A 15,332-nucleotide genomic window follows, 5' to 3' on the forward strand; every position below is an offset into this window, starting at 1 on the left:
TTTGAACCTTGTCAGGATTTTTGGAGAAGTATTTCTGTACCAGTCTTGGAGCATGAACATCTTCAGAGAAAACCCAGGATCTCTCCTCCGGGCCGTAACCCTTCCAGTCGACCAGAAACTGTAAACGTCCATATCGGGAACGTGAGTCCACAATCTCTTTAACTTCAAATTCCTCATTCTGCAAAGAGTGAACTTTAGGAGATTTGGACTGGGTAGTACGGAACTTATTGAGAATCAAAGGCTTCAGTAAAGATGTATGAAAGGCGTTAGGAATTCTCAAAGACGGAGGCAGCTTGACTTTGTATGACACAGGGTTGAGTACCTTTACAATGGGAAATGGACCAATAAACCTGGGAGCAAATTTCTTAGAAGGAACTTTGAACTTGAGATTGCGCGTAGAAATCCAAACTTGGTCTCCCACTTTGTAATTCGGTACAGCTTTACGTTTTCTATCTGCAAAAGATTTATAACGAGCGGAAGTTTTGACCAAGGACTTACGTACACAACTCCAGATGCTAGATAGACGTTGAAGCTCTTGATCTGCCGCTGGGACCTCTAGGGCTGGCAATGGATGAAACTCTGGCACACGAGGATGAAAGCCGAAGTTAATATAAAAGGGCGTAGATTCTGAAGATGAATGGAAGAGATTATTATGAGCAAATTCTGCCAATGGAAGATAGTCAACCCAGTCATCCTGTGAGGACGATATATATAGCCGGAGAAATGTTTCAAGGTCTTGGTTGACTCTCTCAGTTTGTCCATCTGTCTGAGGATGATATGCAGAAGAAAAGTTCAACTTGACATTTAAAGATGAACAAAGCGACCTCCAAAACTTGGCCACAAACTGTGTTCCCCGATCAGAAACAATTTCTCGAGGAAGGCCATGCAACTTGAAGATTTCAGAGATGAACAATCTGGCTAGTAAAGGGGCAGATGGTAACCCAGTTAATGGAATGAAATGTGCCATTTTCGAAAATCGATCCACTATCACCCAAATGGTATTTCGCCCTTTTGATGGAGGTAGATCGGTCACGAAATCCATTGAGATATGAGTCCATGGTTGTTTGGGTATGGATAGTGGATGTAACAAACCTGGTGGAGAACTTCTTGGACTCTTATGTTGGGCACATTTAGGACATGCTGCTATAAACTCTTGGACATCGGCTTTGAGACGTGGCCACCAATAAGACTGTTGAATAAACTTGAGAGTCTTTAGAACCCCAGGATGACCCATGAAGGAAGAGGAGTGAGCCCAGGTAAGCAGCCGTTTTCGAAGACTTGTGGCGACAAAGGTCTTGCCAGGCGGAGGAACTGGAGAGGTTCGAGTCATTAAAAAGGACCTAGGATTCACAATGGCTTGATTCGTGGTAGCATCATTTAATTCAGAAGAAGCAAAGGACCGGGAAAGGGCATCTGCCTTTTTGTTCTGAGACCCTGGACGATAGGTGAGTTTGAAATCAAATCGTGAGAAGAAAAGCGCCCATCGAGCTTGTCGTGGATTCAAACACTGAGCTGACTGCAGATACAGAAGATTCTTATGATCAGTATAAACTGTAATGCGATGTTGAGCTCCTTCTAGAAGGTATCTCCACTCCTCAAATGCCAACTTGATGGCAAGTAACTCTTGCTCACCGATTGCATAATTACGTTCTGCCGGGAGGAACTTACGGGAGAAATATCCGCAGGGATGGACCTTTTTATCTTCAAAGACTTGTGACAACACAGCTCCTACTGCTTCTGTAGATGCATCCACCTCTAGTAGAAAGGGACGATTCAGATCAGGCTGTCGAAGAATGGGGGCTGACACAAAGGCTTGCTTTAAATCAGAGAAGGCTTTGATTGCTTCTGAAGACCAGTTCGTAGGATTTGCTCCCTTACGAGTTAGGGCTGTGATGGGAGCAGCTAACGTAGAATAATTCTTAATGAATCTCCTATAGAAATTAGCAAAGCCGAGAAATCGCTGAATCCCCTTGAGAGTTGTAGGAGTGGACCAATCTCGGATAGCTTGTACCTTACCGGGATCCATACATAGCTCTGATCCAGAAATGATGTAACCAAGGAACGGTATGGAAGATACTTCAAAAGTGCACTTCTCTAACTTACAATAAAGTTGATTTTTTTCCTCAGACGTGTCAGTACCTCTTTAACTTGGTGACGGTGAGACTTTATATCCCTAGAGAATATTAGGATATCATCCAGGTACACTACTAGACACTTGTAGAGAAGATCACGAAAAAGTTCATTCACATAGCTTTGAAAAACTGCAGGTGCATTACAAAGACCGAAAGGCATTACAAGGTATTCGTAATGCCCATCCCGGGTATTAAAAGCAGTTTTCCACTCGTCCCCTTCTCGGATGCGGATTAAATTGTAGGCCCCTCGGAGATCCAGTTTTGTAAACACAGTAGCTCCTTTTACCCGGTCAAATAATTCTGGAATTAAGGGTAATGGATACTTGTTTTTCACAGTGATCTCATTGAGTCCACGGTAATCTATGCATGGTCGTAACCCACCGTCCTTCTTCTTAACGAAAAAGAATCCGGCTCCTGCAGGTGAAGAAGATGGTCTGATAAATCCTTTGGTTAGATTTTCTTGTATATAATCAGACATAGCTTGCGTCTCTGGGATGGATAGCGGATAAATTCGTCCCCTAGGAGGTGTTTTACCCGGAACCAGGACAATTGGGCAGTCCCATTCGCGATGAGGAGGTAGAGAGTCTGCTGCTTGTTTACTGAAAACATCCGCAAAGGATTGATACACCGGAGGTAGGTCGGGAAGGCTGATTGACCGGAGAGGTACAATTGAGGCTAAACAGTCCTTGGTACAAGATTTACCCCATGAAAGGACTTCCATGGTTTGCCAATTAAGTTGAGGGTTATGTTTCTGCAGCCAAGGTAAACCAAGTATCACATCTTGAGAGGCTTTGGGAATCACGTAGAAGGAGAGGTATTCGGAATGGAGCACACCAACTTTCATCTTGAGACATACGGTTCGATGAGTAATTATACCATCTGGAATTCGACTTCCATCCACTGCTGTAACGGCAACTGCTGCTTCCAGAGGCATGGTTTGAACTTTAGACCGCATGACAAAGGCTGAGGAGATGAAGTTCTCGGCTGCCCCAGAATCTAGGAGAGCTGAAACTTTCACTGTAGAACTTGGAACTTCTAATTGAATAGACAAAGTCGGCTCTTCCCCAGAACGTGATTCTAGAGTAACTCCTAGCTTAACCTCTCTTGAATAAGCTAGGAGCGAGAGTTTCCCGGTCGGAGTTTGCAGAATTTAACTAAGTGTTCAGAGGACCCACAGTACATGCAGAGGTTACCCTGTCGACGACGAAGTCGTTCCTCTTCTGTGAGGCGAGAGCGCCCAATCTGCATAGGTTCGTCTGTCGTTACCGGAGACTGTGATGAAGAATCTTGTCGAGGCCTAGGATGATAACGTGGACTGGATCGCTCTGCCCTGGATTTCTCTAAACATCGCTCCCTGTAGCGTAGGTCAAGTTTGTTACAGAGAGAAATCAATTCATCCAGTTTAGTTGGCACATCCCGGATAGTTAAATCGTCCTTGATTCTCTCAGAAAGTCCATTCCAAAACGCGGCGATCAGGGCCTCCTCGTTCCAGTTTAACTCTGAAGACAACGTGCGAAACTGAACAATATATTGATTGACAGGACGTAAACCTTGACGTAGACGGAGAATCTCCAAAGATGCTGAGGTAGTCCTGCCGGGTTCGTCAAAGATTCTCCGGAAAGAAGATACAAACTCTTTGTAATTAGAGAGGATAGGATCACCTCTCTCCCATAATGGTGATGCCCACTCCAGAGCCTGACCGGAGAGGAGGGCAATAATATATGCGACCTTAGAACGAGCTGATGGGAAACTGGCGGACATCAGTTCGAACTGGATCTCGCATTGATTCAGGAATCCCCTGCAAAGTTTTGGAGTTCCGTCAAACTTACTCGGAGAGGGTAACTGCAAGCGGGACGTAGGCAGCATCACAGGAGAAGCTGTAGTGGTAACTGGGACAACCGGAGTTGGAATCTGGACTTGAGACGTTTTAATTGCTGTATGAAGAGTCTCTAAACGGTCTGCCATAGTTTGCATAAACTGCACTATTTGTGTCTGTATAGACTCCTGGTTTTCCAGACGGGAAAGGATATTTGACGTAGCACCGCCTCCTGCGAATTGGTCACTTGACGGATCCATGTGGCCAGTGCTTACTGTCAGGTCCGGGTGTTTTTGTGAATCCGTTAACCTGGAACCAACCTCAGGTGTAGGTGCTGGGGTATGAAGAAAACAGGGAGGACGAAGGAAGTTCCGTTTCATATATTTATTAAAGTAACAATTCGGTAAGGAGTTAAATGACTAGTTGTTAATCATCATTATACTGAAGTATTGCAGGAATGACAGAAATAATATGCAAGAGAAAACTCAGAAATAAATAAAAGAAATGTTCATGGAAACATATGCAAAAACAAGCTGAAGAATAAATGTTGAATTGTCCAAATATAAACAGGCTTTGATGCTGAACTGCAGATTGTGTTTAACTGGTTAATGCAGACATGGAGATTTAACTGTAAGAATTTGCAATGGAGTTTTAAGAGTTAACTGAGAGACTGTGAAGAATTATCCTTGTAATGACAACATAGAAAAAGTACTGAATTGGGTTACTTGCGGGTTCCGGAGATCACTGTGAAACTGTAGTAGATGGCAAGGTGATGAATGGGTTAAATGCAGAGTTGAACAAACGAACAGCTGAGGGAATTGGAATCCTCCAGACTTTGTATGATAGGCAGACAGACAGGGTAACCTCATGCAGGACACTGGGAATCCGAGTATTTCCAATAGGTGTGCAATTGACTGATAGCACAATGGAGAGCCGGTAGATCTTTGGCAGTGAAGGCTGCAAAACGGACCTCTGGGAACGGAGGCGATATCTGGACCACGGGAATCACACAGGAATGCACGGAGAGAGTTCAGAGCTAGAGCACAGCTTTGATACAACAAAGCACTGGCCCAGAGTGACATAATCCCAGCCTACTTAAAGGCAGCACAAGCACGGGATTGGCTTACACCTGCCCACAGGTGTTTTCACAAGTGCTCAGTATTAGCTATTTGGTCTCCAACATGGCCACCTCCTATACAGCAGACACACCGCAGTGCCTTAGGCCATTTGGTCCCCGCACTCACAGTTCCCAGACTCTGCATTACCTGTGCCATTGATCACGCCGTGTCCCCACACGGGCGCACAGCACCGCGAGCAACCGCACTGGCAACGGATGAACCCCAGAACCCGCAAAGGTGAGAGACCGGTTCGTGACAATATTAATAATATTGCATTATCCATTGGAGCAGAGAGGAGAGATGAGAGAGAAAAAGAGCGAAGAAATACTTGGTTTTAGGAGAGTCAATCAGCATCGTCCATTCTAGAATCAGAGTGCGAGTCTGATAAAGACTTGAGGAAGTTGCGAGCAGCTTCCGGGGTATGGAAAAAATGTGGTTTGCCTGCATGAAAGAGTCTTAACTTTGCAGGGTATAGTAGAGCGAATCTGATATTTTTGGAGAATAGTTCTTTGCAAATCGGGGAGAATTCTCTTCGTTGCATTGAAACCTGGAAAGAAAAGTCCTGAAAAAGCAGAATTTTAGATCCCTCATGGTGGAGGTCTGAGCATTTACGGTATGCTTCTAAAATCTTCACCTTGTCAAGATAATTTAGCAGTTTGAAGATTACCGGTCTAGGGCGGGTCTGGGAAGCTTGTGAGGATTGTCTATCAGGGCCGATACGGTGTGCCCTTTCGACCATGTAGGAAGTGGGTGAAGAGGGTAAACCAAGTGTTGCGGGGAGCCAGTGAGTAACCAAATCTAGTAGATCTTTTTGTTTGACGGATTCAGGGAGGCCAATCAGGCGCAAGTTGTTCCGACGGTTGCGATTTTCCAATTCCTCGAGTTTATCGCTCATGGCCGCCAAGGTGTTATCATGTGCTTGCTGCTGTGTTTGTATCGCATTATGGTCGTCTTCCAATGTGGAGATGCGATCTTCAGCCTCTGCCAGGCGCTGTGTGTGTTGGGTCAGTTGTGCAGCAGCTGATGTGATGGCCTCCATTAATGGTGCCAGCTTGGCATCTAATAGTGGTGAAATGATTTCTGCAATTTCCCTGGCTTTCTGCATTGCAGATGGGCTAGCCTGGATGTCAGGGGGCAGCAGGTCAACTGGATCTTTTCTGCCCGGTGAGGGTGAATATCTCTGTTGAGTAGGACTTTGATCTTTATCTTTAGTTGCTGGTTTATTTTTGTTTTGTGAATTCTTGCACGCACGAGGCGTTTTGGCTACATACTTTTCCATAACGGGTATTGCTGCTAAATAGTTGTGAGCCGGGGAATGGAGGTGCGATATGTATTATATAAGTGCTCTCTGTGGAAGGAGGAGGGTGAGGCAGAAGAGCTCAATCGCTCCCAATCGCTCCTTGTATCAGCAGTGAGGGTAAACCCCAGGCAGCGACCAGCGCGGTACCTGAGGAGTCTTGGATGTGCAGGATGGTGTTGTCTCTCTCCCAAAGTCGCCGGGGTCAGCAGGATGCACCTTAGAGACCGCCGCTGTACGAGCCGGGACTGTGTCACGGTGAATGTTCCCGTCTTCCAATGATGGCGGCGGGGCCGCGGAGTATACTGGGTGCGGTCACGGGATTAGGTGGGGATTCGGCCTCTGCAGTGGCAGGGCTATTCGTATCTGCACGCACCTGTTGTAGCGGTGTGGGGTCCTGCGGGCAGCACAGCGGATCGCTGTATGTTGCCTGGATCCTTCAGGCGGCTCAGCCACGGCTTTGCACGTGGTCCAAGATGGCCGCCGTCATATAATGCACACAGCGTGTGCGGGCTCCGGTGGGCGAAACAGGGGGGGGAAGCGAGCCGGGACTAGTGCCACTTTGTTCCCCACTATCTCCGGGACCCGCTGATGTATTTGCGGGGTCCTCGGTCCAGGCGAAGCCGCTGGTATAGGCTGGTTAGGGCACCTGGGGGGAGAGCTCCGGGGAGAAGCAGCCGGATCGTTCGGCCCGCCCACCGGAAGTACAAATACATTTTTAAATAAAAAATATTTAAGATAAGAAAATCTTGAAAAACTTTTTAGATACAAAAATATATTTTAAAAAAAATTACAACTACAATACTAGTTAATTACACTTCCCCCAGCAATGGCTGTGGGAAGCCTTCATCAGATAGCAGTGTTATCACTTCCCAGTGGTACATTTTATGTTTATAGAAAGTCACTTATTAGAATTTTTGTTTAGATTATTAGTATTATTATTATTATTATTATTATTATTATTATTAGAGATAGCTAAAACTTTTTTTAAATAACCTTATATGAATATGGCAAAGCGAATCTATGCCTTTGAAAAATCAGCTCTTTGTACCTTGCAATCACACTCTCTGCAAATGTTCTTAATTTTCAACCTGTGTATTATTAAATGTTTAGTATAATACATATAATACAGACAGCACCACAGTGACCACCATATATTACAGAAAGCATTGCAGTAGCCGCCGTATATTACAGAGAGCATCGGTGACCACCGTATATTACAGAGAGCATCGGTAACCACCGTATATTACAGAAAGCAACAGTGACCACCGTATATTACAAAGCGTATCGATGACCACTGTATATTAGAGAGCATTGCAGTGACCAGCGTATATTACAGAGAGCATCAGTCATCACAGTATATTACAGAGAGCATCAGTGACCACCGTATATTACAAAGCATATCGGTGACCACCGTATATTAGAGAGCATTGCAGTGACCACAGTATATTACAGAGAGCATCAGTCACCACAGTATATTACAGAGAGCATCAGTCACCACAGTATATTACAGAGAGCATCAGTGACCACCATTTATTACAGAGAGCATCGGTGACCTCCATATATTACAGAGAGCATCAGTCACCACAGTATATTACAGAGAGTATCAGTGACCACCATTTATTACAGAGAGCATCGGTGACGACCGTATATATTACAGAGAGCATCAGTCACCACAGTATATTACAGAGAGCATCAGTCACCACAGTATATTACAGAGAGCATCAGTCACCACAGTATATTACAGAGAGTATCAGTGACCACCATTTTTTACAGAGAGCATCGGTGACCTCCATATATTACAGAGAGCATCAGTGACCACCACATATTACAGAGAGCATCAGTGACCACAGTATATTACAGAGAGCATCAGTCACCACAGTATATTACAGAGAGCATCAGTCACCACAGTATATTACAGAGAGCATCAGTGACCACCATTTATTACAGAGAGCATCGGTGACCTCCATATATTACAGAGAGCATCAGTCACCACAGTATATTACAGAGAGTATCAGTGACCACCATTTATTACAGAGAGCATCGGTGACGACCGTATATTACAGAGAGCATCAGTCACCACAGTATATTACAGAGAGCATCAGTGACCACCATTTATTACAGAGAGCATCGGTGACCACAGTATATTACAGAGAGCATCAGTCACCACAGTATATTACAGAGAGTATCAGTGACCACCATTTATTACAGAGAGCATCGGTGACGACCGTATATTACAGAGAGCATCAGTCACCACAGTATATTACAGAGAGCATCAGTCACCACAGTATATTACAGAGAGCATCAGTCACCACAGTATATTACAGAGAGCATCCGTGACCACCATATATTATAGAGAGCATCAGTGAACACTGTATATAACAGAGAGCATTGGTGACCACCGTGGCAGAGAGTGCCACATGATACAGAGAACAACCACCACAAAATACACAGGACATCACAGTCACACACTATGTATGGCCCCTGGAATGGGACAAGTCAGACAGCAAGCTGCAGGCAGATCTATATAGACAGACAAGGAGGTACAAAGGAGCAAAGTTACCTCTAAACGCAGAACGCTCTCTATTTTACCTGTGTTAGGATAATTTATGAACCACCAAAAAATATGCACAAGTTACACAGAACTTTTTCCCAGAGATGCCTATTATAGGGGCACACTCCATTGCATGCCATTAGTATGGCCCATTAAAAACATTTTACCTGTCGTTATGTTCTGCTTTCCTCTGACTGTGCCTCAATAGTTATATTTACTGCTATGTAGAGGCGTAACTAGGGTTGATGTCACCGAGGGCAAATAAAAAATTGTCGCCCCCGCCAACTATATAGTATCCAGAACATCTTACTGGGACACACACACCGGACACAGGGCAATTGTCATTCCTGTCAAAAGCCCTGACATACAGATCATGGAGCCCCCAATCGGGGAAGGCAACAAAGATGCCTGGGAAAGAAAGAGAGAGAGCAAGAGACATCTGGGGCAGAGAGAGTGAGAACACCTGGGGCAGAGAGAAAGAGACAGACACCTGGAGCAGAGAGAGAGAGATAAGTTGAGCTGAGAAAGAGAGAGAGACTTGGAGCAGAGAGAGAGGCATGGAGAAGAGAGAGAGTGAAAGACACCTGGAGCAGAGAGAGAAAGAGACACCTGGAGCAGAAAGAGAGCAAGAGACACCTGGATCAGAGAGAGAGACGTAGAGCAGAGAGAGAGAGTGAGTTGTGGAGCAGAGAGAGAGAGCGAGAGACACCTGGAGCAGAGAGAGAGACGTAGAGCAGAGAGAGAGAGTGAGCTGTGGAGCAGAGAGAGAGCGAGAGACACCTGGAGCAGAGAGAGAGAGAGAGACGTAGAGCAGAGAGAAAGAGTTGTGGAGCAGAGAGAGAGCGAGAGACACCTGGAGCAGATAGAAAGACCTGGACCAGAGAGAGAAAAACAGAGCTGTGAAGCAGAGAGAACGACGTGGAGCAGAGAGAGAGAGAGAGAAATGTGAAGCTGAGAGAAAGAGACACTTGGAGCAGAGAGAGAGAGACGCCTGGAGCAGAGATAGAGACCAGGGGCAGACAGAGAGAGATAGAGAGGCAGTGAATGAAGAAATAAATCTTGGGAGTGTAGGTGAGGTAGTGAATGAGGGATGGGAGAATGAGAAGTGGCAAGGCAGGCAGAGCGGTACTGATGATGGGAGGGTGACAGGCTGGGTGGAGTACACGGGACACCATAGGGGGAGACTGCTGTATAGGGGGGATGGCACTGCATGAGGCCGGTGCAATGCATACCCCAGATTACTGCTTTGCGCTGGCCTGGGTATGGTTAACAAGCCTTGCTCCAGCGCCCCACACAGGCCAGCTCCCAGGGCACATGCCCTGCTCGGCCTGCCCTCGTTACGCCACTGCTGCCATGATGTTGCTACCAGATACCCCTTTAGATGTGGAGCATAGAGCAGCCAATGACAAACAGGACCTGCAGCACAAATCACAACACTGCTTGTCTGTATTTTTAATCTTTTCAAGTACAGGACTGGCATCTCTAACAACCAGAAAACCACAATAGTGCAACCACAAGCAGCTATTCCAAGGAGTGTGTTAGGCTCCTTAATATATATGAGAAAACTGTGAAAAGTTGAATAGTGCTTTAAAAAATAATAGGTACTTCCTCATCTTTGGTGATCCCTGCTAGTTTCCCTTCGTGGAGAGCACCTTTCCATGCACCAATGGACCTTCGCGGGCTCGGTGTCTCGCTCCGCTCCGCTTCGCTCGCCACAGGTTACTATTACAAATAGTTTGTGACATGGACCCAGGGGCTTATGGCAAAGGTCCTCTCCACAAAGGGAAACTAGCAGGGGGCCGCAAAGATGATGAAGTACCAAATAATACACTGCTCAAAAAAATAAAGGGAACACTTAAACAACACATCCTAGATCTGAATGAATGAAATATTCTTATTAAATACTTTGTTCTTTACATAGTTGAATGTGCTGACAACAAAATCACACAAAAATTATAAATGGAAATCAGATTTATTAACCCATGGAGGTCTGGATTTGGAGTCACACTCAAAATTAAAGTGGAAAAACACACTACAGGCTGATCCAACTTTGATGTAATGTCCTTAAAACAAGTCAAAATGAGGCTCAGTAGTGTGTGTGGCCTCCACGTGCCTGTATGACCTCCCTACAATGCCTGGGCATGCTCCTGATGAGGTGGCGGATGGTCTCCTGAGGGATCTCCTCCCAGACCTGGACTAAAGCATCCGCCAACTCCTGGACAGTCTGTGGTGCAACGTGGCATTGGTGGATGGAGCAAGACATGATGTCCCAGATGTGCTCAATTGGATTCAGGTCTGGGGAACGGGCGGGCCAGTCCATAGCATCAATGCCTTCGTCTTGCAGGAACTGCTGACACACTCCAGCCACATGAGGTCTAGCATTGTCTTGCATTAGGAGGAACCCAGGGCCAACCGCACCAGCATATGGTCTCACAAGGGGTCTGAGGATCTCATCTCGGTACCTAATGGCAGTCAGGCTACCTCTGGTGAGCACATGGAGGGCTGTGCGGCCCCCCAAAGAAATGCCACCCCACACCATTACTGACCCACTGCCAAATTGGTCATGCTGGAGGATGTTGCAGGCAGCAGAACGTTCTCCTTGGCGTCTCCAGACTCTGTCACATGTGCTCAGTGAGAACCTGCTTTCATCTGTGAAGAGCACAAGGCGCCAGTGGCGAATTTGCCAATCTTGGTGTTCTCTGGCAAATGCCAAACGTCCTGCACGGTGTTGGGCTGTAAGCACAACCCCCACCTGTGGACGTCGGGCCCTCATACCACCCTCATGGAGTCTGTTTCTGATCGTTTGAGTAGACACATGCACATTTGTGGCTTGCTGGAGGTCATTTTGCAGGGCTCTGGCAGTGCTCCTCCTGTTCCTCCTTGCACAAAGGCGGAGGTAGCGATCCTGCTGCTGGGTTGTTGCCCTCCTACGGCCTCCTCCACGTCTCCTGATGTACTGGCCTCTCTCCTGGTAGCGCCTCCATGCTCTGGACACTACGCTGACAGACACAGCAAACCTTCTTGCCACAGCTCGCATTGAGGTGCCATCCTGGATGAGCTGCACTACCTGAGCTACTTGTGTGGGTTGTAGACTCCGTCTCATGCTACCACTAGAGTGAAAGCACCGCCAGCTTTCAAAAGTGACAAAACATCAGCCAGAAAGCATAGGAGCTGAGAAGTGGTCTGTGGTCACCACCTGCAGAACAACTCCTTTATTGGGGGTGTCTTGCTAATTGCCTATAATTTCCACCTGTTGTCTATTCCATTTGCACAACAGCATGTGAAATTGATTGTCAATCTGTGTTGCTTCCTAAGGGGACAGTTTGATTTCAAAGAAGTGTGATCAACTTGGAGTTACATTGTGTTGTGTAAGTGTTCCCTTTATTTTTTTGAGCAGTGTATATATATATATATATATATATATATATATATAAAGAAGCAAAGTGGCCGGCACTCCCCTTGCTGGTGCAGAATCTGCTCCGGTGCCCTCCATAAGATGTAGACATCCAATCATAAAGAAGAAGATCTGGCGGCACTCAGGAGACTTTCTCAACCAATGTAAATCTTTATTGGAACAACATCCAACAATTGTTTCGGGCCTCCGCCCGTCGTCAGGGATGCATAACACACTTTAGACATACTTTTTATACCCCCATAAGGACCTCCCACCACATGTAAAACATACACATTAATCAATCTCACCTGCAGGCCCACTCTCCGTGACGAGCGCCACACTGCAAGCCGCCGCCACGAGCCATCCCGCTCGTCAGCCGCTGCCGCACAGCAAATTACGTCATCAAGGGGACGGAAACCCAGCGTGAGTATCGGTTACCTAGGTAACCAAAACAAGAAAACAAAACAAAACCCACAAACATTAATACATTACAACATTAGTAATGTGGAAACAAATAAAAAAAATATAACGTGAAACACAAATGGTACACAATATATCATAATAAAAGCAACCTATGGGACACAATGCTGTAAAAATTCCCAAATATAAAACATTAATTACGTGGCATGTGTTCAAGTATATAAGACCATGTTACTAACGGCATCAACAGAATGTTGGGGGTGTCAATTAACCTCTACCATTTTAGATAATTTATAATAAATTTAGGAAAATATATATATAAATGGTTTAAGGTTTATAAAAAACTATGCAGCCCATGCTGTTCATTTAGGCCTTTAGGGGCCAGTGTATCCAACCTAAAAATCCAACGGCTCTCCAGTTGGAGTAACCTTTTGCCCCTATCACCACCCCGAATTGATGCCGGAACATGATCAATTAATTTACTCCTAATACTCGCAATACTGTGCGATTGTTGCACACAATGGCGGGCCATGGGCTGATCACTAGATCCTGACTCCAATGCAGCCCTGATTGCTGACCTATGGTTAGCCATTCTCTCCTTGAATTGGCATTCTGTCTTGCCCACGTAATGCAATCCACATGGGCAAGACAGTACGTAGATTACAAATCTTGAAGTACAAGCGAGAGGGAAATTAATCGTAAATTTCTTGCCTGATCTGGGGTGTGAGATGTAATCACCCACCAACATGGAGCGGCAGGTGACACATCCAATACACCTGAAACATCCAGGCTTCCGTGATAAAAAGTGCTGTTTGGGTTTAGCCTTCACTAGTTCTGTTACATCAACTTTTACAAGCATATCCCTCAGGTTTTTACCCCTTGAATATGCTGGCATTACACAAGTATTAAACAGACCTGGGAGATCCTTATCCGTATTGATAATGGGCCAGAACTTTTTAATTTCCCTATTGGTGTTGTTACTTGCTTCAGTGAATCTATTAACCCAGGGAATCTTCTGTATCCCATTATCTACCATGATCTTACTCTTTAGAGATACCTCCCTAGGAATCTGTAGAACCCTTTGTTTGGTGGCCAATAACATCTTATGATCATAACCCCTTTGCTCAAACTTTAACACCATGTCATCCAGAGCTCCTTCAATCTTAGAGGAATCACTTGTAATGCGACGCACTCTGAGCATCTGGGAATATGGTAAACCATATTTCAATGAAGGGGGATGGAAACTATCTGATTTAAGAATAGTATTGCGGTCTGTTTCCTTGATGTATAATGAAGTACACAACTGATCATTCACATGTGTGATATTTACATCCAAGAAATTTATAGTGGACAAGCTCATATCATAAGTGAGTTTCACAACGCTAGAAGAAGCATTATAAGTATCAAGTAGATTCCGCAAACATTCCATTGATCCACCCCATATGATTAGTAGATCATCAATAAACCTAACATACATGATGATATGATGACTGAAAGGATTAGAGAGCAACAGGGGTTTCTCAATCCAACACATAAAGGCATTGGCGTACGACGGGGCCACATTGGACCCCATCGCACAGCCAAGCCTCTGCAGAAAAAAATTACCATTAAACAATAAATAATTTCTAGTTAGCACCAAAAGTAATAGTTCCAGAAAAAATTCCACAGGGGGACCAACATAATGAGGATTATCAGTGATAAGGGCTGATACTGCTGATATACCCAAATCATGGGGAATGCACGTATACAACCCGACAACATCAGCACTACAGAAAACTGTGTCAGGTGCAAGTTTGCCTAAATTATCTAGTCGAGCTAAAAGATCATTAGTGTCCTTAAGTTAGGACATCGACTGTTGTACACACGGATTTAACAGTGCATCCAAGTACACTGAAATAGGTTGAAATAGAGATCCCCTGGCAGATATAATTGGTCTGCCAGGGGGTTTCTCACTGTTTTTATGGAGTTTGGGCAGTGTGTAAAACATGGGCACCATTGGATAAGCAGTTCTTAATGCTGTAGATAATTCATTAGAAATCCATGATCTATCAACGGCCCTAGTTAACACACTGTCCAACTCCATTTTAAAATCGATGGTAGGGTCTTTTATCAATTTCTCATATATATTAGCATCAAATAATTGTTTCTCACATTCAGTAATATAATCTGACAAGTCCTGAACGACTATAGCCCCGCCCTTATCGGCGCTTCTAATAACAATATCAGTGCGAGACTGTAGATTTTTAAGAGCCTGCCGTTCAGGGCCTGTCATATTACTGTAATCCCTAGTATATTGAGTACATTCATTACCAAGCCTGTCCATAAGACGTGAAAAAGTCCTAATCGACGGACTGTTGGAAACAGGTTCAAATTTTGATTTCGATTGTAGCTTTTTAAGCTGTATAGGGATATCTGTGGAAACATCAGACACTAAAGTAGATTGAGTCTTGAAATGTTCACGCAATTTCAGTGTCCTATTGAACTTAAACGATTCCACCTTCCATTGGAAGGGATCGTGGCGAACAGTGGGGATGAAGGAAAGCCCCTTAGCCAGAACTTTATATTCTAACTGAGATAGTGGAGATTTAGACAGATTGAAAA

This window comes from Pseudophryne corroboree, chromosome 5 (assembly GCF_028390025.1).
Source record: "Pseudophryne corroboree isolate aPseCor3 chromosome 5, aPseCor3.hap2, whole genome shotgun sequence".
NCBI lineage: Eukaryota > Metazoa > Chordata > Amphibia > Anura > Myobatrachidae > Pseudophryne > Pseudophryne corroboree.